Here is a 25,542-nt window from a genome sequence, read left to right on the forward strand (position 1 = left end):
CCCATAGAGAACAAAGACAGTGGCATTGCAAGCACCTGGCTTGTGGTAGGTTCTTAATACACGGTGGTTAGAGGAAGGAAGGGAGGAGAAAGGGTGAGACGGCTGCCCATGAGTTGTTCACAGTGGAGGGTGGATGGAAGGACCTTCACTCGGACAAGTCCAGGGCTGCCTTGATGCAGGAGCATGGGGTGGACCCCTGGGCTCCAGAGTGCCCACGTGTGAGTGTGAGCAGCCCTGCCTGGGGGTCACAGTCCCCCAGGCAGCACCCCCAGCCCCAGGACAACCTTTAGCCTGCCTCCAGCTTGGATGGGCGGCTACGGGGAGGCCCCCAGGGGCCTTTCAGCTGGACATAAAGGCTGTGTCTAAAAACAAACAAACGACTTCCGGGGCAGAGGGCAGGGAAGCGGTTCCAGTGGGGTGTTTGGGCAGCACGTCAGCCATTCAGTCAGACCCGCTGGGCTGTGAGGGAAACGGCAGAGAATCAATCATGGGCCGTGTGTGTTTGCTGAAGGACGTGTGTAGCTGTGACAGCAGCAGGAGCCCCTGGGGAGGCCCCCCGGGGACACGTGTCCACCACCTGGGCTCCCACGTCTGCTCAGTCCCAGAGGCCACAACTGCTTAAATACCATTTCCCGGTCCCCAGACTACAGCCTTGCAACTGAATTGCCAGAGATGGGGCCCAGGACTTGGCAGTTCTCCTCGAGGGTCTCCCAGGCACTTGGGGTGAGCAGCCAGGCTTGGGAGCCCCGCTTGAGTTCACCAGCGGTAGTTGGGACCAGTACTCCATCTCCAGCCATGTTTGGGCTACTATGAGAGTCCCTTGGACAGCCACGAGATCAAACCAGTCAAACCTAAAGGAAATCAGTCCTGAAGATTCACTGGGAGGACTGATGCTGAAGCTGAAACTCCAATACTTTGGCCACCTGATGCAAAGAACTGACTCATTGTAAAAGACCCTGATGCTGGGAAAGATTGAAGGTGGGAGGAGAAGGGGATAACAGAGTATGAGATGGCTGGATGGCATAACTGACTCAATGGACATGAATCTGAGTAAACTCCGGGAGTTGGTGATGGACAGGGAGGCCTGGCGTGCTGCGGTCCATGGGATGGCAAAGAGTCGGACACGACTGAGCGACTGAACAACAACAACAGTGGGGTCAGAAAGGAATGTCGGGGCCGAGGAGAAAGCCGACCTGCTGGAGAAGCTGCCCCCTCCCACCCCCACCCTGAAGCCGTTAGCACGCTGCCTGCACCTGGGCTTCCACCTTGCAGAAGCACGGCCACTGTCTTCATTCCAACCAATCCCTCCCCTGGACCTGGCCATCAGCCATCGTTTTCTGAGCCCTGGCCCCCACTCCTGTCCACTGCCACAAAAAAAGCACCCACAGGACCGAGCCACCCACTGCAGCCACACACACAAAAATCCACAGGACCCAGCCACCCACTGCACAGATAGGGAGACGGGCAGCGAAGGGAGCACTGGCCCAGAACCACCCTGAAAGTCTACGGCAGCCCTTTTGACCTGGATCATGGGTGGTTTTCTCTCTCAAAGGCAGCCTAGAACCCCAGACCCTCAAAGGGCATACATTTTATTCAAGTCCATGCCCCTACCCTACAGATGATGTTACAGATGATGACTACAGATGACAACCCAAAACCCAGAAAAATAAGATGACCTGCCTGGAATCACATTAGGACCACCATTCAGATTTTTTTGACACAACCCTGATGCTCTGGATGGTGCAGCGGGTGTTGGGAGTATAAATGAAGAATCGGTTAACCAAGAGTTAAGTCCTTCATGTGCTTGGCCTTGCATCCTACGTACATTTAACTGATTTTAGTTCAGCTTGGTTAGGGTCAACATACCGAAACACAGTGGCCGCCCTTCCTCCCAAGGCAGGGGAGGTTTATAGGATGAGGGATTCCCCGCACCCCTGGCTTTGAGGTGTGTCTTCCGTAAGCTGTGATCTCACCTCCAGTATCACATGTCCCTCTGGGTGTGAGCACCAATGACTCTAGCTCTCTGTGACCCTCACAAACTTCTTCTTTATGTGGAGTCTGAACGAGAAAAACGTGTGATCTGTCTTCACACAGGAGGAAAAACTAGCCGTGCCGGATTTATTGAGAGATGGCAATGGGCTCCAACATGATGATTTCCCAAGGAACTTTCAAGGGCATCAAAACTATGCGTGATTTTCCCCTTGCATACTTGTCCTCTACATAAGATGCAATCCCATTGGCTCACTGGCAATGAGAAAAGAAACAAGAGAATTGGCATTTTTTTTTCATCTCTACCAAGGTATAACCTACATAGCAATGCACACATTGCAGGCACACAGCTCAACAAAGTTTCCCCTGGTGGGCATTCCCAGGTGACCAGCCCCAGAAGGCCCCCTCACACCCCCTGCTAGTCACTGTCCCCCGAGGGCGAGCACTTTCCTGACTTATCTCATCATAGATTACTTTTACCTATTTCTGTACTTTATGTATTGATGGAATCATATAGCATGCATTCTTCTTGGCTGAGCTGCTTTTGCTCTGCATGGTATCTGAGGTCTCTCTACATCCTGCGTTCAGTTCAGTCGCTCAGTCGTGTCTGACTCTTTGCGACCCCATGAATTGCAGCACACCAGGCCTCCCTGTCCATCACCAACTCCCGGAGTTCACCCAAACCCATGTCCATCGAGTCGGTGATGCCATCCAGCCATCTCATCCTCTGTCGACCCCTTCTCCTCCTGCCCCCAATCCCTCCCAGCGTCAGGGTCTTTTCCAATGAGTCAGCTCTTCGCATGAGGTGGCCAAAGTACTGGAGTTTCAGCTTTAGCATCAGTCGTTCCAAAGAACACCCAGGGCTGATCTCCTTCAGAATGGAGTGGTTGGATCTCCTTGCAGTCCAAGGGACTCTGGAGAGTCCTCTCCAACACCACACGTCAATGTATCAATTAGCTATTGCTGTGTAACAAAGCATCCCAAAGCTTAGTGTCTTAAAACAACAGCCACCTGACTAGCAAACGCTTCTGTTGGTTGATTTGGACTGGAATCTGCTGGGTTGTTCTTCTGGGCTGGGCTGGGCTGATATCAGCTGGGTTCGCTCACATGTTCACTCACGTGTCTGCCATCTGCAGCCGGGGCTGGCAGGTCTAGGATGATGTCAGCTGGGAAAGAATATCTCTGCTCCACCCATCTCTCATCCTCCAAACCACTAGACTGGACTTTTCACGCGGTGACCACAGAACAAGGAGAAATGTGTAAGGCCCCTGGAAATCTGGGCTTGAAAGAAACACACATTCTGCCACACACTACTGGCCACAGCATATAAGAAGACCAGACCCAAAGAGGGAGAAGAAACAGACTCTGCCTCTTAATGAAAGGGGCTGCCAAGAACTGAAGCTGTTTTTGCAGTCTACTAAAGCAGGCATTTGGTCATTTTCAGTTTTCAGCCGAGATAAATAATTCCATTGTGAACATTCTGTGCTTGTCTTCCAATGACCGCAGGACTCATCCCGAGTAGGGATGTTCCTAGGGGTGAAGTTGCTGGGTTATGGAGAGAGCTTTCATTCAGCCTATATAACTATTTGTCCAGATGAACAGAAGCTGCTATGAGATTTATCTTCAGGAAATCCCTTAAAGGGGCATGTGCACATTCTGAAGCCCCTCCCACCTCCAGACAAGCCCCTTCCTTGTGCAAGAACTGCCCTGTCACCCTCTGGACTGGATTGACTAGTGCCCCCTCCTCAAAATTCAGGTCCACCCAGAACCTCAGAATGCAGCTGTACTTGGAAATAGAGTCTTTGCAGGTGTAACCAAGTTAAGACAAGGCTCTTATTTGGTGATTAGTGTCCTGAGAAGAGACAGGGGGTTGTTTTTTGGATACAGAGGCAGAGACACTCCGAGGGAATGCCTGGTGACAAAGGAAGCAGAGATTGGAGTGATGGATCTATGAGCCAAGAAAGAAGGGTGCCAGCAACCACCAGAAGCCAGAAGAAATAAGGAAGGATTCTCCCCCTAGAGCCTTCAGAGGGAGCACAGCCCCGTGGGCACCTTGAGGTCAAACTTCTAGCCTCCAGAATTATAAGAGAATAAATTTCTGTTGTTTGACATTCTCCAATTTGGGGTACTCAGCTACAGCATCCTTGGGAAACGAATATACATACCCTCCTCCCATCTTCTTCCTACTCTGTCTTCTGGTTCAGAGCAGGAACAAAGGACAAGTTCCCTTTTGCCCCTTGCACTTGACCTTTTCATGCTACTTGGTCCCCAGGGTCATCCATGTAAGCACGTTACTCGGAAGATTTATCCCAAAGCACGCACAGGGCACGGGTCCCGTGCAAACACTTGCTGCTGGTTTGATGTGATTTACTCACAGATTACCCTCCGATGGGGTTGGGGGTGGGGGCAGGCAGCACCCAGCCAATGAGCCTTTCTCATATATCAAAAAGGAAATCCTGAAGACATCCCTATAAACGCAGCGGGGAGGAGAACCTGCCGACGCCATAAAGTTACACGATGTGGTGGAGTCAGATGGGCCATCTGCTTCACTCTCCCATCCAGATGCGAGCAGCAGAGTGGCTCACTTTCAAGACTCCGTGCATACCCCAGACACCCCCTTTCCCCATCTTCTCTCTGCACCATCAGCAGCGGGGCAGCCCACAGGAGGGTCACATCTGGGTATTGAGAGGATCTGAATTATAAAGCCAAGCGTGTTCAAACCTCAGCTGTGCCATGACAGTGCCATGAGTCCTGGTCTTGAGCCATGCCTTCTCTGAGTTTCAGCCATCTTGATTACAAAATAAGAGCCCTCCCCAAGTTTACAGAGCAGAGGGGAAACTTGAATGAGAAAGTGTCCTGCCCGGCTCCATACCGGGCCACCCTCCCCCTCCACTCAAATCCCTACTGATAGATGGTATTACCAGGACTCCTGGTTGCAAGTGACAGAAACTCAACTCATCGTAACTTAAGAAACAAGCAAATGAGAATAATTTGTTTTCTCACACACATCTGAAAATTTTCTGAAACTACACCTTCAGGTATGGTTGGACCCAGGGTTTCAACAATGCCAACAAGAACCTTCCTCTCTCTTCTTTCTTTTCTTTTTTCTCTATTTTCCAGTTTTATTGAGACATCATTGACATGTAACATTGTGTAAGTTGCTGTCTGTCTCTCAAGTCAACTTTCCTTTTGATTGACTTTGTTCTCAGGCCAACTCCCCTTGGGGTAGCTTAGCAAATCCAGCGGAAGAGAGAAAGATCTTTCCATATGCCCTGGACTGACATGAGAAAATTCTGATTAGCAACAAGGCTATGATGAGGTGGGAACAAATTCCCAGACTCGTGTAACAAGGTATTTGTGAGATATCCGCCATTGCTTTTTTCACCCTCGTCAATCTTTGCATCCTCTCAAAAGACAACATGTTTGACTACAGGCCCATGACTTGTGCTTACTTGACAAGGTTCCCATTGTCCTCCATGGGGTACCATCTCATTTCCCTCTGCCCCCAGCCCAGTTCCTACCCTGTCTTCCGGGACGACAATAACCACTTTTGCCTGAAGACTCTTCCATGTTGTCATTTGGGAATTTGGTGCCCTGGGTCCTTCAAGGCTTAGCCTATTGAAGCTCAAGAGCCAGGTTCTAGTAACTTAAGACAGACGTTTGAAATCAAAAAGCCACAGACTTGGGCTTCCTTGGTGTCTCAGTGGTTAAGAATCTGCCTGCCAATGAAAGAGACACAGGTTCGATCCCTTATCTGGTATGATCCCACAAGCCGTGGAGCGACTAAGCCTACAGGCCACAACTACCAAGCCTGTGCTCTGCGACAACAGAAGCCGCCACAGTGAGAAGCCTGTGCATCGCAACCGGAGAGCAGCCCCTCCTCCACAGCTAGAGAAAAGCCCACGCAGCAACAGAGACCCAGAACGGCTAAAAAATAATTTTTTTTAATTTTTTAAGCCACAAACTTAACTCTTTTATTTTTCTTCGCTGTTACATCCACGACTTAGGCAGAAAATACAGAATGCCCTGTGGCAGCCTGAAATACAGGAAGGATGGGTGGGGAGCAAGGGAGATACTGGTTAATGTATTGAAGCATCACCCTGACAGTCCCCATACAGAGCTGGAGCTCACCAAACTGCCTGCCCACCACCTCCTCTCAGGGAGCAGACCCCACCCCACCTGGGTTCATCTGAGTTTCTCTGCCCTCCAGTCAACGGAAATACCTCTTCCTCCATGATGCCCTTCTTGGTTTGCCCAAATAAGAATGGTTCCTCCACTTCCTTCCTTCTCTTGAGAGTCCCTTGGACTGCAAGGAGATAAAACCTAAATGAAGTCCACCCTGAATATTCATTGGAAGGACTGTTGCTGAAGCTGAATCTCCAATACTTTGGCCACCTGGTGCGAAGAGCTGACTCACTGGAAAAGACTCTGATGGGAAAGACTGAAAGCAAAAGGAGAAGCAGGCAGCAGAGGATGAGATGATGAGACAGAAACATCAATTCAATGGACATGAATTTGAGCAAACTCCAGGAATTAGTGGAGGACAAGGGAGCCTGGTGTGCTGCAGTCCATGGGGTCGCAAGGAGTCATACACAACTTAGCAACTGAGCAACAACAAACCGTGTGTTAAGCAACCTGGCATTTACAAGTTCGTTTTATAGCGTGATGATAACATGCCATGTGAGATCTAAGTGTGTCTCGCTTCTTCTAAAAGATCCTGGGCTACTTGCCAGTAAGGGCCTGTTTTATTCTCTTGTCTGTCCCTGACACCTGGAACCCAGGAGCCACCCTGTTTCCATAAGACAGAGGGAGTGACTTCCTTACTTACACCCAGAGCCACCAAATGAAAGTGAAAGTCCCCAGGAAGCAATCTAAGGAAAGACTTGGAACCATCAGAACTGTGCAGAGATGCAAAGGCCTGCCTCGTTAAGGGGTGAGCTCCCTGTCACTGCAGGCAGACAAGCAAAGCCAACTTGACAGAGACATTTGAAAGAGGATTCAAGTTTCAGATGGGCAGTCGGTTACCTAGAATCTGAGAAAGAGAACTGAACAGCTGAATGAGTGAATGATCTTTCATGTACCTTTCAGTTCAAGATCTGATATAAAATTCCAAGTCCTGCATGTCCAGGGAATCTGTCTGTCCCATTTTATCCACACTGCCAGAATGACAGAAGGCCAGGGCTCCAAGCTGAAATGGGGCAGACCCAGGGACAGACAGAGCTTCTGGGGCCTCTGGACCCCAGGTCAAAGTAACCCCAGAGACCCGGGCTTCTCCAAGAGGTGCTTACAGGAGCAGCTCTCACCCCTGCAGAGCAAGGGGAAATTGAACCCATTTGCTGGGGATGACCCCACACAGGGCTCTACTTGGAACCCAGCAGGCCTGGAAGTTTGGAGGCAGCCCTGGGGTCCCTCCAGGGTCCCCACAGAAGTTTAGCCCCTAAGGCACCAGGACGCTTTGAGCACCTTCCCTGTGCTGATTCCTTTCTGCAGGGGTCAGTCCAGGGAAGTGTCTGGGTGAGAGCCTGGTACACAGTAAGCATTAAATAAATGATTGCTGGTGAGAGCCTGGTACACAGTAAGCATTAAATAAATGATTGCTGGCGAGAGCCTGGTACACAGTAAGCATTAAATAAATGATTGCTGGCGAGAGCCTGGTACACAGTAAGCGTTAAATAAATGACTGCTGGCATTACCTTTGTCACTCTCATGGTGACTCCATGCGTCTGCTCATCCCCCTGACATCTACTGCATGTCGCTGCATGACAATGAACAAGAGAGCCAGGTGGAGAGTTACAACAGACATCAGCCTTGCCTGGGCGGAGCTTCCGGTCTGGACGCCACCCAGGAAAGACACCAAGAGATGCTGCCAAGCGGTAGGTGCTGCATACAAGGTGCCAGAGCTACTAGCGAGAGCCCTGGGGGCTTGACCTGGCCTGTGGAGGGGAAGAGTCCTCTGCCTCGGTCTCTCTGATTTCTCAGTCTGCCCTGGGGTACACTTCAAGGGGGGACGTTTCCCTGCATGGACTCTTCATCCCGGTGGCTGCCCAGAACCAGCCTGAAGCTGGCAGTTACAGCCTGTTTCAGCATCCTTGGGCTGGTCCTCCTCTCCCCCTGGCTGCTACAGCCACCCTGGAGTCGAGGAACTTGCTGAACTAGAAGTCACCCCGGACAGGTGCAGCGGCTGCAGGTCAGGGGACAGAGTGAAAAGCAAGGCTGGTCTTGGTGCTTCCCGGATCTATAACCCAAGACAGAATTGCCCTTTCCCTGGGCCACCGGAAGAAGTGGCACGGCCCCCGTGTGTCTGGCTGTGCCCGCCAAGAGCTGAATTTCTTCCTCGTGTACCTCTTTGCCCACCCAACGTGGCTGCCTTGGCCGGTTGGGGCCCTGGGTTCCCTGAAACGTCTCTCTCTCTCTATTCGCTGGTGCTCTGCAAAGCTTTCTGCATGATTGGTTGACTGTGACATTGCCCTTGACTTTATAAGGGTCTTAGAATGAATGGGGGGCAGGCACCTGAAAGGGCTGGTCTGAAGGCTGAGAAGGGACAATCTTGTAAAGCTGGCATTCTTGGAAACCCCAGAAGGAAACCCCATGGAAGAGGCCAAAAGTGGCAAATCAGGACTTACCTGGCAGTCCCATAGTTAAGACTCTGAGTTTCCAAGGCAGGGTCATGGGTTCGACTTCTGGTCAAGGAATCTCCCATGCCGTGTGGCATGGCCAAAAAATAAAAATGTTTTTTAAAAAAGATTTTTTTTTTAAAGTGACAAATCTCTCACCTCCATCAGCTGCTTACTGGATTAAAAGTGGGCTGGCTATGTGCTGAACTGTGAGGAGCAAAAGCTAAGTGGACACGTATAAAATCCTGAAAAGGGGCCATCAGTGACTTTGCCTAAACATGGTCCACTCAGGGATTTAATAATTCAGTTTAGCTCTCAGGGAATAAAGTCTTCACCTTTGTATAACACACGAGTTTATTGCTCAGTTTTCACACATTTGAATTTCATATCATGCACGCCCATCTGTAGCATAAAATTGGGGGGTTGGAGGGAGGCCTGTCCTCAGCACAGGGCCTCCCCAGGGCTTGCTATAGGGCTGCCAAGAGCCCAGGGACCCTGGAGGACTGGGAGGAGCTAGAATCCCGACAAGAGCCCAGCCATCGGCTCCCGGCTCATCGAATCTGGAGACCCCGAGTCCACCCCCAGGAACACAGGCCAGCCAACCTCGCCTTCCCATCTGCACGCAGCCCCAGGAGCAGGCGACAGGGGCGTCTGTCCTTCCGTGAGCCCCCGAGGAATGAGAGAAAGGGTGGAAAGCGTGTAAGGAGCCCGTGTGTCTTCCTCAGGAGGCCAAGGGCACCCGGGACGTGGAAATTAAAAAGGAGGAGGGGAGGCCCAGCATATTAACCTCCTTAATCTTTCATTTCTGACACAGATTGTGGTCCCTCATTTCAAAGAATTTCAAGCTAATGTCTGGAGGGCAGAAAAATCTATTTCCCAATATGCGGCTGCAGCTTTTTCACCAATCGACTGCCCTTCCTAGTACAATCAGCCGAGCATTGATTTTTTTTTTTCTTACTCTCTCCCCCCTTCTCTCTCTCTTTTTTTTAATCCTAGAGCATCATCCAAAAATCTATCAATATGAACAACATCTTTGGGGAAAATACCGCAAGTCCCAAGTTGCTTCTCCATTAACCCCAGAGCTGCTGGCCTGAAACGGTGGGGTCACTCCTGGTAACCCCCAACACTGGGGATACATTTGTGCTTCTGAAAATGTTCATCTCCCCAAGGATGTGTGGATGTTGGAATCTTTAGTTTCCCTGTGTCTTACTGCTTAGCCCTAAAGCTACAAGTGGCGATTTCAATGTAAATTAATTGGCATTACATTAAAAAAAATAGTTTATCAATCAAATGAGCCTCATTTCAATGGCTCAAAAGCCACATGTGGCTTGTGGCTACCCTATTGGATAGCACAGGCCTAGAATATTCCTAGAAAATTCTGCTTTAGAACTTCTCTAAAGAATCCAATAGTTTTGACTTTATGGACCATACAGCCTCTGTTGTAACCACTCACTTCCTGCCACCTTTGTAGCACAAAAGCAGCCATGGGCAATAAGTAAACAAATGGTTGTGCTGTGTTTCAATAAAACTTTATTTACAAAAAACAGGCAGTGGGCCAGACTTCGCTATCTCCCAGTTTAATGACTTCTTCAGAAAACTTAAGGGTCTCAGAAGGTTAGAATAATCTAAAACACTAGAAAGGGACATGTAGGAGCTGTCAGGGACTGGAACTATTTCTTATCTTGATTCAGGGAGTGGTTATATGGGGATAATGTAATATCTGTGTGTTTACTTGATTCAGATGGTGGTTATACCGAGACAATGTAATATCTGTGCATTTTACTGCACATGGGCTTCCCTGATAGTTCAGTTGGTAAAGAATCCACCTGCAATGCAGGAGACCCCAGTTCAATTCCTGGGTTGGGAAGATCTGCTGGAGAAGGGATAGGCTACCCACTCCAGTATTCTTGGGCTTCACTTGTGGCTTAGTTGGTAAAGAATCTGCCTGCAATCTGGGAGACCTGGGTTCAATCCCTGGGTTGAGAAAATCCCCTGGAGAAGGGAAACACCTAACTCCAATATTTTGGCCTGGAGAATCCCATGGACTGTATAGTCCATGTGGTTGCAAAGAACTGGACATAACTGAGCAACTTTCACTGTACTTCCTGTGCATAAATTGTCTCTCACTTTTAAAAATTGTTGAGAATGTTAGACTGTTTTAGGGAGATAGAAAGTCTTTGGGATATGAAGCAGGACTTGGAGCTGGAACCCCTGGGAGGAGGTCTGTGGGTGACAGGGGGATGATGCTGGGCACAGGAGTCTCTGGGACCCCAAGTCCCACTTTGGCCAGGGAGGTTCTGTCTTCTGTATTATGATATAGGGTTTGTGAGTAAGAATGTGGCTATATAGAAGTTCTTTTTCAAGAGTTTGTTAACCACTGCCTTCTGGTTTTGGAGTCAGAATATTTTAGCTCAAAGCAAGCAGCAGAGTGGAGGGCTAAAAGCACAGAGTCCAGAGGCAGAAGAAGGGTTCAAACCCCAGCTCCAGCTGTGTGACGTTAAGACAGTGGCTTTCCCTCTTTGTGCCTCAGTTTCCTCTTCTATAAAATGGGGTGAGTGATAGGACCCCCACCCCCGACCATCACCGGTTGTTATGAACATGCTTGAACAGCACTTGGAACCATACTAAGCATCTCACATTTCCTAAAGAAGAAGTTTAGAGTCTGTCTAGGATCACCTCCTCGCTGCTTAAAGATGCCCTTAACAAGCTCCACTGATGGAGAAGCCAGGCCTGGAGAAGGGGCATCCTGGCCAAGTCACAGCAAATACCCTTCTCTCCTGACTCCCAGGTCCCACCCACCTCCTGCCTGGCTGCTGCTCCACCACACGGGTCCCTGCAGCCAGTGCCAACCAAGACCAGCAGCTCAGCAGGAGACCCTGCCCCCAACCCAGGAACTGGCTCTGCATCAGGAGCCACTGGTGTCCAACGTCCCCAGCTGAGCTGGGGAAGGAGAGGCCCCCTGGCCCTGACCTGGACCTGGCTGCCTGCAGCACCCCTGAGCCTGCCCGACTCCGTCTCCCAAGACTGGATCCTGCTCCCTGTTCCCCCACAGCCAGAGGAAGCCTCTCTCCAGGGCCTGCAGATGGCCTGAGGTTCTTTCCCCGCAAACATTCACCTGCCCATCCATCCATCCTGATGACTTCTCAGACCTGAGGATCCCTCATCCTCAATCCCTCGCTTAACAACTATTTATAGAATACCTTTGCTGCTGTTGTTTAGCCGCTCAGTCGCGTCCAACTCTTTTGCAACCCCAGGGACTGTAGGCTGCCAGGCTCCTCTGTCCATGGGATTTCCCAGGCAAGAACACTGCCATTTCCTCCTCCAGGGGATCTTCCCGACCCAGGGATCAAACCTGCGTCTCCTGCACCAGTAGACAGATTCTTCACCACCAAGCCGCCAGCGAAGCCCACAGAACTCCTGCTGCTGCTGCTGCTGAGTCACCTCAGTCGTGTATGACTCTGTGTGACCCCATAGACGGCAGCCCACCAGGCTGCCCTGTCCCTGGGATTCCCCAGGCAAGAACACTGAAGTGGGTTGCCATTTCCTTCTCCAGTGCATGAAAGTGAAAAGTGAAAGTAAAGTCGCTCAGTCATGTCCTACTTAGCGGCCCCATGGACTGCAGCCTACCAGGCTCCTCCATCCATGGGATTTTCCAGGCAAGAGTACTGGAGTGGGGTGCCATAGAACTCCTGCCATGTGCCAATTCGGCTCCCCAGGATCACCGGGAAGAAGAGAAATGCAGGCTGCCCTCATGAAGTTTCCATCTAGTTGGAAATAAGAAATAAGCAAGCAGAGACCATTTCACCTGGAGATCAGTTCAGAGATGAAAATAATCCAGGCAGAATGGGGATGGATGCAGTCAGGGAAGGCTTCCTGGCAGAGGTGATAATTACCCCGACATCCAGTGGAAGGGAAGGGAGCCAGACAGGCAGATCTAAGTGAGGGGCATTCCAGGCTGACGGAAAAGCACAGGAGAACGGTCAGTGCCCTCGGTAGGCCTCTTACCTGTCTGCTCAGCAGAAAGCTTGCTTTGATCTGTAAATGAGCTACCATTTATTGACAGAGCCTGCTAGTCACCCTCTGCAGGCTACAACCACAGGGGTCTGGGTTCAAATCCTGCTTCAGCTGCTTCCCAGCTGAGTGATCTCAGACAAGGCTCCTCCCGGGCCAGGCCACAGCTTCCTCACTGGAAAATGGAGAGACTCGAGCATCTGCCAGGGGCTTAGAGTGAGGGTCAGAGTGAGGGTGCAAAGGGCTTAACACAGTGCCTGCCACGGGGTGAGTGCTGAGCCAACATGAGCCAAGACAGAAAATCCGTCACCCCTGACGCCAGGCGAGGCCTAATTATAGATGCCAGGGGTCACTTTCCAGGTCCCTGTGACTCAGGACCAGGGCCAAGGCAGCTCAGGACACCAACCCAAGGGAGGTTCTCCCTACGGTCACGTGGTCTCTGCCCGCAGGCTGGCCTGCTCCCATTTACACACGGCTCTGCAGGACGTGGATGACAAGAGGCAGCGCAGAGCAGCTGACAGGGTAAGACGTGAAGAGCCCAGCTGCAAGGATGTGCCTGTTGCCCTGCCATCCACGGAGCCCACTTCCCAGGGCTAAGTGTGGGTTCAGGGGCCCAGCACCCAGAAGCGGCTCTGTCAACCCCCACAGCCCACAGCTACGCACACAAATGGGACCGTAGCTGTCATTTGGATAAATTTTCCCTTGAGGCTTTCTTCTCGTTAATTCAACAAATAGATGCCGAGACTCTTGGTGTGTGTCTGGCTCCAGGTTAAGTGCTGGGTGGACAAAAATACCCATGACAGCCACCCAAGGGTTTACAGAGCCGATGAAAAGGGTCAGTGAGGTCGCAGGGGCATGTTTAACCTGCTCAAAGAACAAACTAGAGGTTCCGGAATGAACAATCTTTTCTCTTTGTTCTTCTGCTGGTTTGTTTGTTCAGCGTCGTAGGAACCAGACGTCGTCCATCATGCCTTGGTGTCTGAAATCTGCTGGCAGGAGGGGGGAGGTGGAGGGTCTCTTTCCCCAGCCCCGAGAGTGGGACCCTCTGCATGACCCTGGCCTCCAAGATGACCATATTCACCTCAAGATCTGAGTTTAAGTCCTGAGTCTGCCCCTGCCTCACTGTGATACCTTGGGCAAGGCACATGGCCCTGTGTGTACCGCAACTTTCTCATCTGTGACAGAGGCGATGGTACTAATAAGAATATTCTGTATGGGCTGTTTAGGGGTGATTGTGATCACAACAGCGCTCTGTGTCTTGCAGGCTCCAGTAGGAATCAGAGCTCTCCTTACGGTCTGTCTAGGAGATGATGGTGATTCCAGTTCTAACATCACCCCATGTCGAGGAGGGGAGACACATCCCTAAACAGCCCCAGTACCAGCCCCACTGGATAACTTTGGGCAAGACTGTCCCTCTCTCAGGCCATTTGCAGGTCACCCTTTGGAAATGAGAGTGCGGGGCTGAGTTGAGGTGACCACCAAGGAGACTTGCTCTCTTTCCATATCATAGAGTCATTGCTGGGAAGCAGCGGATCATGCTGAGACTACATTTCCCAGCACTTTTTGCCTCTAGTTAGGGTCATGTGACTAGATCTGGCCAATAGTCTGTTAGAGGAAGTGGTGTGTATTACTTCAGGACTGATGTAGTTAACAGGTGGGTGTGTCTCCCTGTCCTTTCTTCCCCACCTGCTAACTGAATGGGGTAGACTCCAAGCCACATGCTGAAGATAACAGAGCCACAGATAGAAAGAACCTGGGTTCCTGAATCACTGCATGGAGGAGGGCCACCCAACCAGAAATGCCAGCAGGAGGCTGTGACATTAGTGAGAAATCAACTTTTACTGTGTTAAAACACAGAAGCATCAACTATATCCATGCAGCTAGCATTGCATTAACTATTACATATACACTGTATATATATTTTTTCAGTTGTACTCAGCAAACTTCTAACACCAATAATACAAGTTTCTAATGTTTTGAGCACTTAATTTGTGCCAAATCTGGGGTGATCTGGGTGAAGTCTTTTGCACCTATTTTCTTATTTGTCTTAACCACAGTTCTATAAAGTGGACTCACAGGATTATTATTACTATTATTCCCAATTATTGATGAGGGAACTGACACTCAAAAACATTCAGAAGCCTGCTAGCTTGGAATAAAATCAGCTGAATCAGCTAATAAATGGAAGTATCTGCATTAGAACCCAGAGTTTACCTTCTTACTTGCTACACTCCATGCCTCCCCACCAGACAACCCAATAAGGTAGCTATTACAAGCCCTGATTTACAAGTGAGGACACCAGGGCTCATAGGAGGTCCATAACTTGACCATGGTTACAGAACTAGTATGCAGCAGTGACTGGCTTAGAACCCAGAGTCGTCTGGCTCCCAACCTAGCGTACTTGCCTTTCCCACACTGTGGTCTCGGTTGCCCTCTCCAGCGGGCATATGAGCCCTGACCCTGTTTCCATTCACCAGCATTACTGTGCCATGGCTGAAGGCAAACTTGGCAACCACAAAGCCTGTTATGACGCTAAATAAATGTTTCTCCTGGCAGCCTTGGCACTTATTAAGCACCTGGGAGGCTGTTAGTGCTTCATGCTGTCCAAAACATTCTTAATTACTGTCTAATGAAGATATCTTTCACTCTAGGAAAAAAATAAGACAGACGATAAGGGGAAACGTTCATGCATGCAACTTTCAGGTCCCTCATTGTGCATTTCCCCTCAGCCATTGTATCTCCAGAATCTTGGTCAGGGAAGAGAGTAAAGAAGTGAAGATGGAGGGAAATTGTCACTGAAAGAGGCTTAGCTTTCCCCCAGCAATATAACTTCCTGGACTTGATCTGGAAGTAAACTGGAATGAGTGAATGGTGAAGATGGACTTTACATGGCTGCTGGTCATAGAGAAAAACTGAAGACATCTAAAATTCCTACCAATGGGGCATGGGTTAAATAAACTTTGGTTCATTCATGCAAGGGAGTACTATGCAGTTATTAAAAAGAATGACCTGGAGTGCTTTGCAGTGAAATGCAACAATCTGCAGAAAAAGCAAGATGCAGAACAATAAACTTCCTATGCTCCCAGCTGGGTAAAAACAAAAGGACATTTGTTGTCATTCCCAGCAGTGACTGAGGGCTTCATATATCACATTTATTGCTTCATCTAATCCTTTCAGGAATTCTATGATATAGGAACTTTATCATCCACAGATTGGGGATGACAGTATTGTGGCAAACCAGGCAGAATCGAGTGCTAAGCCCCCCGCCCCAAGAGTACCAGACACATCGTCAGCCATGGCACCCAGGATTCCCACAGTTAACAGCCATACCAAAGATGAGCTCGCAATCCCAAATTGTAAAACATATGAGAAAGCAAACCACCACAAAAATGCCTGGCAAGACACAGGGAGAACTGATGGCAGTGGTTGCCTTTGAAGAGTAGTAAGTGGACGGATGAAGTGGAGCCAAGCTGTGGCTTTTCACTTAACACATAAGTTGAAGCAGGTTGAGTTTGTTAAAATGAGTTAATGCTGCTTTCTTCTTCCCATTTTAAAGTAAGAGATATTTAAGTTGAAAAGAAAGAAGGGAAGGGATGCAAGAGAATGATGGGGAAAGAGGAAGGGAGAGAAGATAGCTTTTTGTGGCCCCAGCCCCCACTCCAAGACCGCTTCCCAACTCTACTTTTGCTAACTATGGCCGTGGCCACTGGCTTTAGTAAAGCTTCATAGAACAGGACTTCATAGAACCTTCCTATGTGCCAATGATGTCTTCATATACATGATCAGCTACTTAATCTAAAATGCATAGTTAGGGTCCATGCCCTAAAATTGCCTCCAACAGAAGGGAGGTCTCACTTTAATTCCTCTGCTGGCATCATCTATCACCAAGTTCCTTGTTTCCACTTAAATATTCCTCAAGCCCCACCACCTTGTCCCCCCAATCCCTCCTCTGTCCAGAAATCAACTCAGACCTTGCTCTGAACACAGTTCGCCTGGCTCTTCTGCTGACCCAACTGGTCCATCCTAAAGCCAGCAGCCTGAGAGATCTTCCCAAGATGCAAATCAGATTACCCCCTGCTTGAATTGCTCCATCAGTTGCCCTCTTGCTCAGAATAAACCACAAGTTCCTGGGTGACCTGGTCCCCACTGGCCAGTCCCACATCATACCTACTGTCCCCCTTCTCCCCACCTCCACTCCTTCTGCTCCATTCAGCACCTAACACAGCTGTAATCCCATGTCTTCCTGCTGGAAATGTCAGCCCCATGGAGGCAGGGCTGTGTTCCTCTCCTTTACCTTGTGTCCCTGGAGTCTGGCATAGGGCCCGGCATGCTGGGCACCCTGGATAAATGTTTGTCTGGTGGCCAACTGAGTAAATCAGCCTGTTAGATAAAGCAGAGCATCCTCCAGAAAGCAGAAAGCACTCACACTGCCAAAAGCCTCTTAATTGGTCCTTGCGGGCTGCTTTAACGGAGCCCAAGTTCCAGCTGCAACATCCCTCTGCATGCAGATATGGGAGGTGCCAAAATCCCTCAGGGAGTTTGCTCTCCTAAATGGATTAAATGTGCCCTCTGCCACCAACAGCTGCTAGTACAGATCAGGCTTCCTGACCTCTGTGGGTAGGACTAAGCCACTGGGTGGGGTCACCAACTCCTGACGATGGGCCTCCAGGAAGATCTCTCCTCTTAGCAGAGGTCCTCAGCCAGCCCTCCAGGGCTTTCCATGACTTTGCACCTGCTGAGCTTGCCTGTCTCCACTTTCATATCCCAACTTCCCTCCTGGATTCCAGTCTCTCCAGACCAGTCAGTGGTTCCTCTTTATCCTCTGCACCTTTGCACGTGCTGGTCCCTCTGCCTGGAATATCATTCCTCTCTTTCTGACCCTGGAAAATTTAAGCTCAATACCCAGCTAAAATGTCCCTTCCTCCAGGAAGTCCGTCTGTCCTGAGCGTCTGTCTCTGATTCTGGTCTGTCATTCTGGCTCCATCTCCCTCACTGGCCTGGGAGGTTCTCAAGGGTGGGGACTGTGTGTGACACCCTCATGGTCAGTCACGGTCAGTACCAGGAGCTCCTTTGGAACCACACACCTTAAAGTCCTGAGTCTCAGCTTCCTCAGTCGGAGAACAGGATCATCACACCAACCTCCCAGCACCGTGGGGAGGAGGAAACAAACGTGGCATGTGAAACCCCTCAAGGAGGATGAACAGGGAAAGAGAAGCCACACCTCACCCCAGCCTGAGCACCGAGCAGGGCCGGCCTCCACCTGGCAGGGGGTGAGGGTGACAGTGCATTAGACTCCTGCTGGGATAAAAGGCAGCCAGCACAAGTGCAGACCATGCAATCCTCAGAGCCACCTTCCTCCCCTTCTATCCTCCCTGTGACCCTGCCGAGCCCGTCCCTGCCAGGTTAACACTCGTCGACCTCATACCACACAGGTCAAGAGACCGAAAGGAGAACTTGTCCCCAGTCCGGGGCCAGCTGTCCTCACGGACGTCACGAGGCTGGGCACCAATGAAAGCTGAGCCCAAGAGTCACCGAGGCTCCTGCCTTCTGCCCTTAGCCAGGCCACAGTGGAGACAGAACTGGGCCGGGCAACCCCAGTTCCTGAGGGTGCCACAAGGTTCCCAAACGTCATCTCAAATGCCCACCCCAGCCCGCCACAGTGTGTGCCCTGAGCATCCCCACTCTACAGATGGGGAAGTGAGGCTGAGTGTCAAGGGATGGGTCCCAGGTTTCACAGCCACGGGGCGGTGGGGGGTGGGGGGGCAGTGGGCAGGACGTGACCGTCCCCATCCTCCTGGCTTCCTCGCCTTGGCAGCTTCTGTTGGTGGTGTTTTCAGCCAGGGCATGCCTTCCCCTCCCCCAGGGTCGCACTGTGGTTCCGTGTGTACAGCAAGGAGGCCTGGGAGAAACGGCAAATGAAGACGTGGGTTCTTACCCAAGGCGCCTGGGGTTCGTCTGTCTCCACCAGGGAGTGGGGGTTGGGGGGTCCGAGAGCTCCTCCTCTCAGGACCCAGCCGAGCCATCCCTGTCCCTCACAAACAGAGGGAACTGGGGCCAGAAGACTGAGCCCCAGTTCACTCAGCTGCTGGCTGGGGAGGGTCAGGACGAGGCCCAACTCCATCTTCCCACCCCATGACCTGCATTTATTGAATACCTACTGTGGTCACCATGCCCAGGGAGGGTCTTTTTGTCCCTTCCTTGCATGTAGCCGTCATGATCTCACCTCCCAGACTTTATACCCGTATGTCCCCATCAGCCCGTCACAGCACATCCACTGATCATTAGGACAGAGCTGGGCAGAAGTTGGACACAGTCCCTACTCTATCATCTCATGGAGGAGGCAGACAATACACAGATAAGCAAACCAATTGCTAAATATTAATAAGTAAAGATTGCGTGGGGCATGGGAGAAAGGAACAGGACACCACATGGAGACCACAGCCTGTGGGGAAGTCAGGGAAGGCTGCCTGGAGGAGGAGGTCCCTGAGCTGAGAGCTCAGAAATGAGGAGCCACCTTGCAAGAGTCTGGGGGAGGAACATGGGTTACAGCGAGCAGAGCGAGAGAAGGCTTTGCCCAGCCCTTGCCACAGACAGGGGCTCCATCAAGGTCACTCTCGAGTTCTGCCTGGCCCTCCGCGATGTGGCCACACCACCCTTCAGCTGCTGGTCTCATACTGCAAAGTGCATCATAGTTTACAAGGCCTGTTCCTCCTCAGGACACTTTTTCAGTTCCTCCCATCTACCCTGAGGAGTGTCGATGAGGAAAACTGAGGCTCAGAGAGGAAAATGTCAGCCAAGGTCACACGGCCATGTGTCCCCCTCCTGGTCCAAGCCCCGGCCCCACTCCACCTGTCTCTCCACCTCCTCAGAGGGCAGTGGATGGAGGACCCTTGCCCGCACCCCCTCCCAGCCTCCCGGGAGGGGAGCAGTTCTGCAGGAGCCCATATATAACCCACTCCATGCGCCTTCCCTGCATTAATAAATGGGGAACCAAAGGGTCATAAATCCTGGTGCTGCCGATGTCCCCGGGACTGGCTCTTTCTCTGGCCACGCACTAGTACTCTTTACAACCCATTAATTAGTCCCTCTAATAAAGTTTGACAAAATGATAACTTGCCCATGAAAAGTGTTGTAATAAATACATTTTCCCTAACTTTCGACCATTCGAGCATGGCCGCCCCATAAACCCTCTGCCACGGTTCACTGACTTATTGTCTCTCTATATTTCTCCATCACCGTCAAAGTTCGGGGCCTGGGGCCTCGTGGGCTCCAGATAGACCTGGGCCTGACTCCAGGTCCCTGCCGTCTCCAGGGAGACAGTCATGGGCCGCACCTCCCCTTGCTCCCAGACCTGCCGGGGCTCTGCTATCCGGGACAAGCCTCCCCCACACTCCAGTCCCATCTTCCCAAGTCCTGCTTCATCCCCGGGGCGCCCAAAGGAACAGAGTCTGAACATTATGTTTCCTTCAAATCGATTCCCTTAAATAAACTTATTTTTCAAGAAAACTTTATATCAGCATTAGAGAAAACTGGAAACGCAGAATAACAGACCCTGAAGAGGAAGTCAAGACAAATCCAAGGAAACAAAAGAATGTCCCTGAATCCCAGACAACAAGTCCTGCTGTCTGCCGCACGAGCCCAACCAGGGGGCCTGCCTCCATGTCTTTTATGTAAGGGGAGAAGGGCTCAGTGGACGCTAGAGAGGAGCCAGTGACGCAAGTGGAGAACTCCTGCGATGACACAAGAGCACACATTCTCCTTCGTGTAGACGGAGGGTCTGACAGTAGATTTCAAGTGGAACCATCTTCTCCCTTGAAGAACCTCTGTAGTTGAACCCTGTGCACCACCTAAGAGGGGTTTCATGGCTGGAGTGGTACCCAGGTGGGCCTAGGGCTGGGGAGGAGCTCAGGCCCGTCTGGAATCCCCAGGTGCTGTCCCAACTCGCCGTGTTTCAAGTCTATAACGAGAGACAGCACTCTTCAGGTTCTTCCCATTCTACAGAAATTGGAGCGGTCAGATGTCGTTCATATGACAGGAACAACTGCAAGGCTGGAGTTATATCGGATTTCACCCTCAACCCCTCAAAATCAGTTGTCCATTCCCCTCCCCACAAAGGAAGATTTGGAATGATTTCTAAGCTTGCCACCAGTTCAGCACTGACCTGCCTGGGGTCCCTGGATACCAGACCCAAGATCTCTTAGATCTCTGCCACCCCCATCAGGCCACCATCCACCTCAGGGCTCCTGGCATTTCTCACTCCTGTCCCTTAAGGTGAGGATTTGGGCATAGTGTTGTTATTCTCTGTCTGCTCCAGCGCCTGACCCCACAAGGAGGAGGGTTCCACTCAGTGTTGCCTGAACGAGTGACTGAGGGAGAATCTGGACGTCTGGTGATGGGTCATCCCCATTTCACAGATGAGCAAAGCAAGGCCCAAGAGGAGGAATGACGGGCCCAGGATCCCAGAGAGTCTGGAGCAGAGCAGAGACACTGGAGCTGCCCTGCCTGTGTCCAGAGCTGCTTCTCCGGTAGCCACAAAATCCTCTGGGGTGTCTTGGCTACAATCACTGCCCGGACCCAGCCCCTTTGAGCCCACCTGGAACGGCAGGGGCTTCCTACCTCCAGGCCAAAACCGCAGAGATTTGCAAATCCACCAAACCAGTATGGCTCACTGGTAAACCATGCTTGCTGACACAGAAAGCCCAGCCCCAGGCTCAGGCCACCGCCCGTCACAAAGGTGGCTTGAATTCTGTAAGCCACACTGTTGGAGAGGTACTCTTCCCGTTTGTCACTGCTGAGATTCTCAGTACTCCTCCTCAGATGGGGTGACTCTGCCCATTTCATAGGGAGACAAACTAAGGCTCCAAGAGGTGAAGGCACAGGCCCAGTCCCAAGCACACCAGTCTGCACTCCTATAGGGTGGTTGGTCATCGGAACTGACCCAGTTGTGAGGCACAGGAAGTATGACTTGTCTACCACTCGGCACCTAAAATCCCACCCTTGGTCTCACCCATTTGTGATCAAAGAACCCATTGCCTAAAGGCCTCCTTAGCACAGAGCAAGGGAATCTAGAACGGAGGCTATAACCAACATAGCGTATTAAAAAGCAGAGATTACTTTGCCAACAAAGGTCTGTATAGTCAAAGCTATGGTTTTTTCCAGTAGTCATGTATGGATGTGAGAGTTGGACCATAAAGAAGGCTGAGCGCCAGAGAACTAATGCCTTCGAACTGTGGTGCTGGAGAAGACTCTGGAGAGTCCCTTGGACAACAAGGAAATGAAACCAATAAGTCCTAAAGGAAACCCACCCTGAATATTCATTGAAAGGACTGATGCGGAAGCTGAACTTCCAATGCTTTGGCCACCTGATGCAAAAAGCTGACTCACCGGAAAAGACCCTGATGCTGGGAAAGACCGAAGGCAGGCAGAGAAGGGGATGACAGAGGATGAGATGGTTGGATGGTATCACCAATTGAATGCACATGAGTTTGAACAAACTCCAGGAAATAGTGAAGGCCTGGAAAGCCTGGCGTGATACAGTCCACGGGGTCGTAAAGAGTCGGACATGACTGAGCCACTGAACGAAAACAATAAAGAGCACTGGATCGGGAATTAAAAGATTCTAGTGGTAATTTTTCTATTAACTCCGATCTCAACTAAGTCTATCCCACCACCTGCCCTGGCCTCAGTCTTCCAGGAGAAGAAACAGGGGAGGGTGTTGGAGGAGAGCATGGTTTCCCACAGTATGTGGCAGGGGGGAGGGGCGCCCTGAGAGATTATTTTAGGAGTATATGTGGATCCAGCATTAAGAATTACCTAATGGAAACATTGTCTCCTTTCTGATCACTTCCGGGATTTCTAAGAAGAGAGTTTCGGTTTTGTGTCGATGTGTCTTTAACGCCTCCCCTTTGGCTACCCTCTTTTTAACAAAACTCCAGCAGGGCTCATAGCCTTCTGTGGCCTGCAACGCCTGGCCGGAATTCTCAAAGAATCACTCTGCTCTGTTTTCATTGCGTTTTGGTTGAAGGGCGCCTTCTATTTAGGGCAAGTGGAACGCACTTCCCATTCACTGCAGCCGTATAAAATGTCCTTTGTAAATACACTCCTTGGAGTGGAAAGAATGAGTTGACATAAGGCAAAGCACTGAATAAATGTGGGTGTTGGTGGAACTGGAACTGGGGAGACTTGTGAGTGGAAGGTGAGTGTGGATATAGGGGAGACCCCAGCCCAGGGGCTCTGTTCGGGGCAAATGGGGACACTCTGTGGACAGCTGGTCATGAGCACGTGCCTGAGTCACAGTTTACAGAAGCCCCCCACAAGCATGGCTGTGGTTGGTGCCCCCCAAGCCCAGTGACCCCACCTCACAGGCCCTTGCCCACAGCCATGTCCTAGAAGCATCCCAGCTGCCAATCACAGGCTCTGATGGGCATTTTGCAGGTATCCTTGAACTGTGGCCTACACCTTGCCTGGGAAAAGGGCATAACATGAACCCTACCTGCCAGAGGAGGAAACTGAGGCTCAGAGAGGCTAAGGGACTTGCCCAAAGTCACACTGCCATCTATCAGTGCCCCATGGCTTAAAACAACAGGCCTCATGCTCTCACTCTTCTGGAAGCCAGAAGTCTAAAGTCATGGTGTCAGCAGGGCTGCAAGCTCCAGGGGGAATCTCTCTCTTGTCTCTGTAGTTTCTGGGGGCTCCAGAGCTCCTTGGCTCACGGCTGCAACACCCCGATCTCTGCTTCTGTCTTCCCGTGGCCTCCTCCTTTGTGTCACTTCTCCTTCTGCTTCTGAGGACACTTATCATTGGATTTAGGGACCACCTTAATCCAAGCTGATCTGGAGATGCTTAACCTAATTACATCTACAAAGACTCTTTTTCCAAATAGTGCTGTGCATGCTTCCAAGGACACATTTGAGAGATTCGCCATTCAATTCACTGCAGGTGGGATCAGAAGTGACGCTTAGAATGGAGCCTCCTGGTTCCCTCCACTCCACACACACACACACACCAGAGCCTCCCTCCTCTGCCCATGCCATCACAAGCTGCCCGTCCCGCCACCTTCGTGCCCAGGCATATGGGGCTCCAGGGAAAGCAGGGCTCAGCTCTCAGGCCCGAGTTGCCGTTTAATTAGGACAGAAGACTGAACTCGGTTCAGTGATACCAGCATCAACCCACCCAACCTGCCTGGGGACCCATCTCTGAGGAAATTTATGGCCATAATTTAGCGAGGAAATTATGGCTACCAGCATAAGACCTCTGAGAATCACCCAGGCACATTAAACGCACCCGCTGATGCCCCTCAATGCCAGAGCTGCCCTCGCAGAGCCTGTAAAGCAGGGGATGGCAGAGAACGGGGCCTTCGAGGGAGCTACCAGGACCCCAGGATTGTGGCAGCTTCTGGAGCTGGGGACTGAGGCCTGGATCTCCTCCTGGCGCTGCCCAGCTGGGTGAGCCCTGGTGGGCCCCATGCCCACCCTAGGTGCCCAGTGGCCTGGTGGCACCAAGTGGCATGCATCGAATAGCAGCAGCAGCATCTTAGAGAAGGTTAGAGATGCAGGAACTCATACATGCATGTTCAGTTCAGTTCAGTTCAGCTGCTCAGTCATGTCTGACTCTTTGTGACCCCATGGACTGCAGCACACCAGGCTTCCCTGTCCATCACTGACTCCCAGAGCTTGCTCAAACTCATGTCCATCAAGTCGGTGATGCCATCCAACCATCTCATCCTCTGTCGTCCCCTTCTCCTCCTGCCTTCAATCTTTCCCAGCATCAGGGTCTTTTCCAGTGAGTCAGTTCTTCGCATCAGGTGGTCAAAGTATTGGAGCTTCAGCTTCAGCATCAGTCCTTCCAATGAACATTCAGGACTGATTTCCTTTAGGATTGACTGGTTTGATTATGCATGAGGTGACTACAAAACCCACGTTGCAATTTTTCTTTCTTTTTTTTCAGAGAGAGAGTCATGTATCAGAGGTTAAGAAGCTCAAAACATTTTCGGTGATCACCTTTCTCAGTGCCATTAAGACCACCACATTGATTTTTTTTATTTCCTCAGACCTGAGCTTTTAAAAAGCTTAGGACAAATGAAATCCTATTCCACAAAGAAGATAAGCGTATAATAGCCGCTGACCGGTGGCATTGACTAGACTGACGACAAAGGTAAATAATAGCAACAGCAATAACGGTAACGTGGCCTGAGTCCAGGTTTGCTGGCTGCTGACCCGTTTCAATCACCCTCTGCAGCCAGTTTCAGTCTCTTGCACTCTGTCGAGGTGAAGATACACTCAGAAGCCAAGTCCCCAATTAGGTTGTTTGGAATTCCTAACCGGTGCAATTAACAGATCCCAAACACCATTAATTATGTTTCCCATGGCCAGTGTACACAGAGGCTGATCGATCCGCCCTGTGCTGCCAATTATGGGGCACCACAGCATCAAGGCTCCTGGTGGGCTCCAAGTAAGGCTTCAAGAAGATCCACCAGACACTTCCCTGGTGGTCCAGGGGTTGAGAACCCATGCTTCCACTGCAGGGGGTGTGGTTTCAATCCCTGGTCAGGGAACTAGGATCCCACGTGCTGTGCAGCTTGGCCAAAAAATAAAAATAAAAACTTACTTTGCTGTATGGTTTTTCCTGTAGTCATGTATAGATATGAGAGCTGTACAATAAAAAAGGCTGAGTGCTAAAGAATTGATATTTTTGAACTGTGGTGCTGGAGAAGACTCTGGAGAGTCCTTCGGACAGTAAGGCAATCAAACCAGTCAATCCTAAAGGAAATCAACCCTGAATATTCATTGGGAAGACTGATGTTGATGCTGAAGCTCCAACACTTTGGCCACCTGATGTAAAGAGCCAATTCATTGAAAAAGCCGCTGATGCTGGGAAAGATTGAGGGCAGGAGAAGGGGACGACAGAGGATGACGTGGCTGGATGGCAT

General features: G+C 50.7%; 1 long non-coding RNA gene across 1 annotated transcript; it reads right to left on the reverse strand.

Annotated features, from left to right (window-relative positions):
- Positions 1-5,847: 5,847 nt before the first annotated feature.
- LOC104974692 (uncharacterized) lies at positions 5,848-7,955 on the reverse strand. The gene is made up of 3 exons (XR_001502249.3): positions 7,683-7,955; positions 6,213-6,295; positions 5,848-6,025 (listed from the first exon to the last, which is right to left on the reverse strand). It is a non-coding gene; the product is annotated as an uncharacterized lncRNA (long non-coding RNA).
- Between the last annotated feature and the right edge of the window lie 17,587 nt (positions 7,956-25,542).

Source organism: Bos taurus, chromosome 17, assembly GCF_002263795.3.
Source record: "Bos taurus isolate L1 Dominette 01449 registration number 42190680 breed Hereford chromosome 17, ARS-UCD2.0, whole genome shotgun sequence".
NCBI classification, from domain to species: Eukaryota; Metazoa; Chordata; class Mammalia; order Artiodactyla; family Bovidae; genus Bos; species Bos taurus.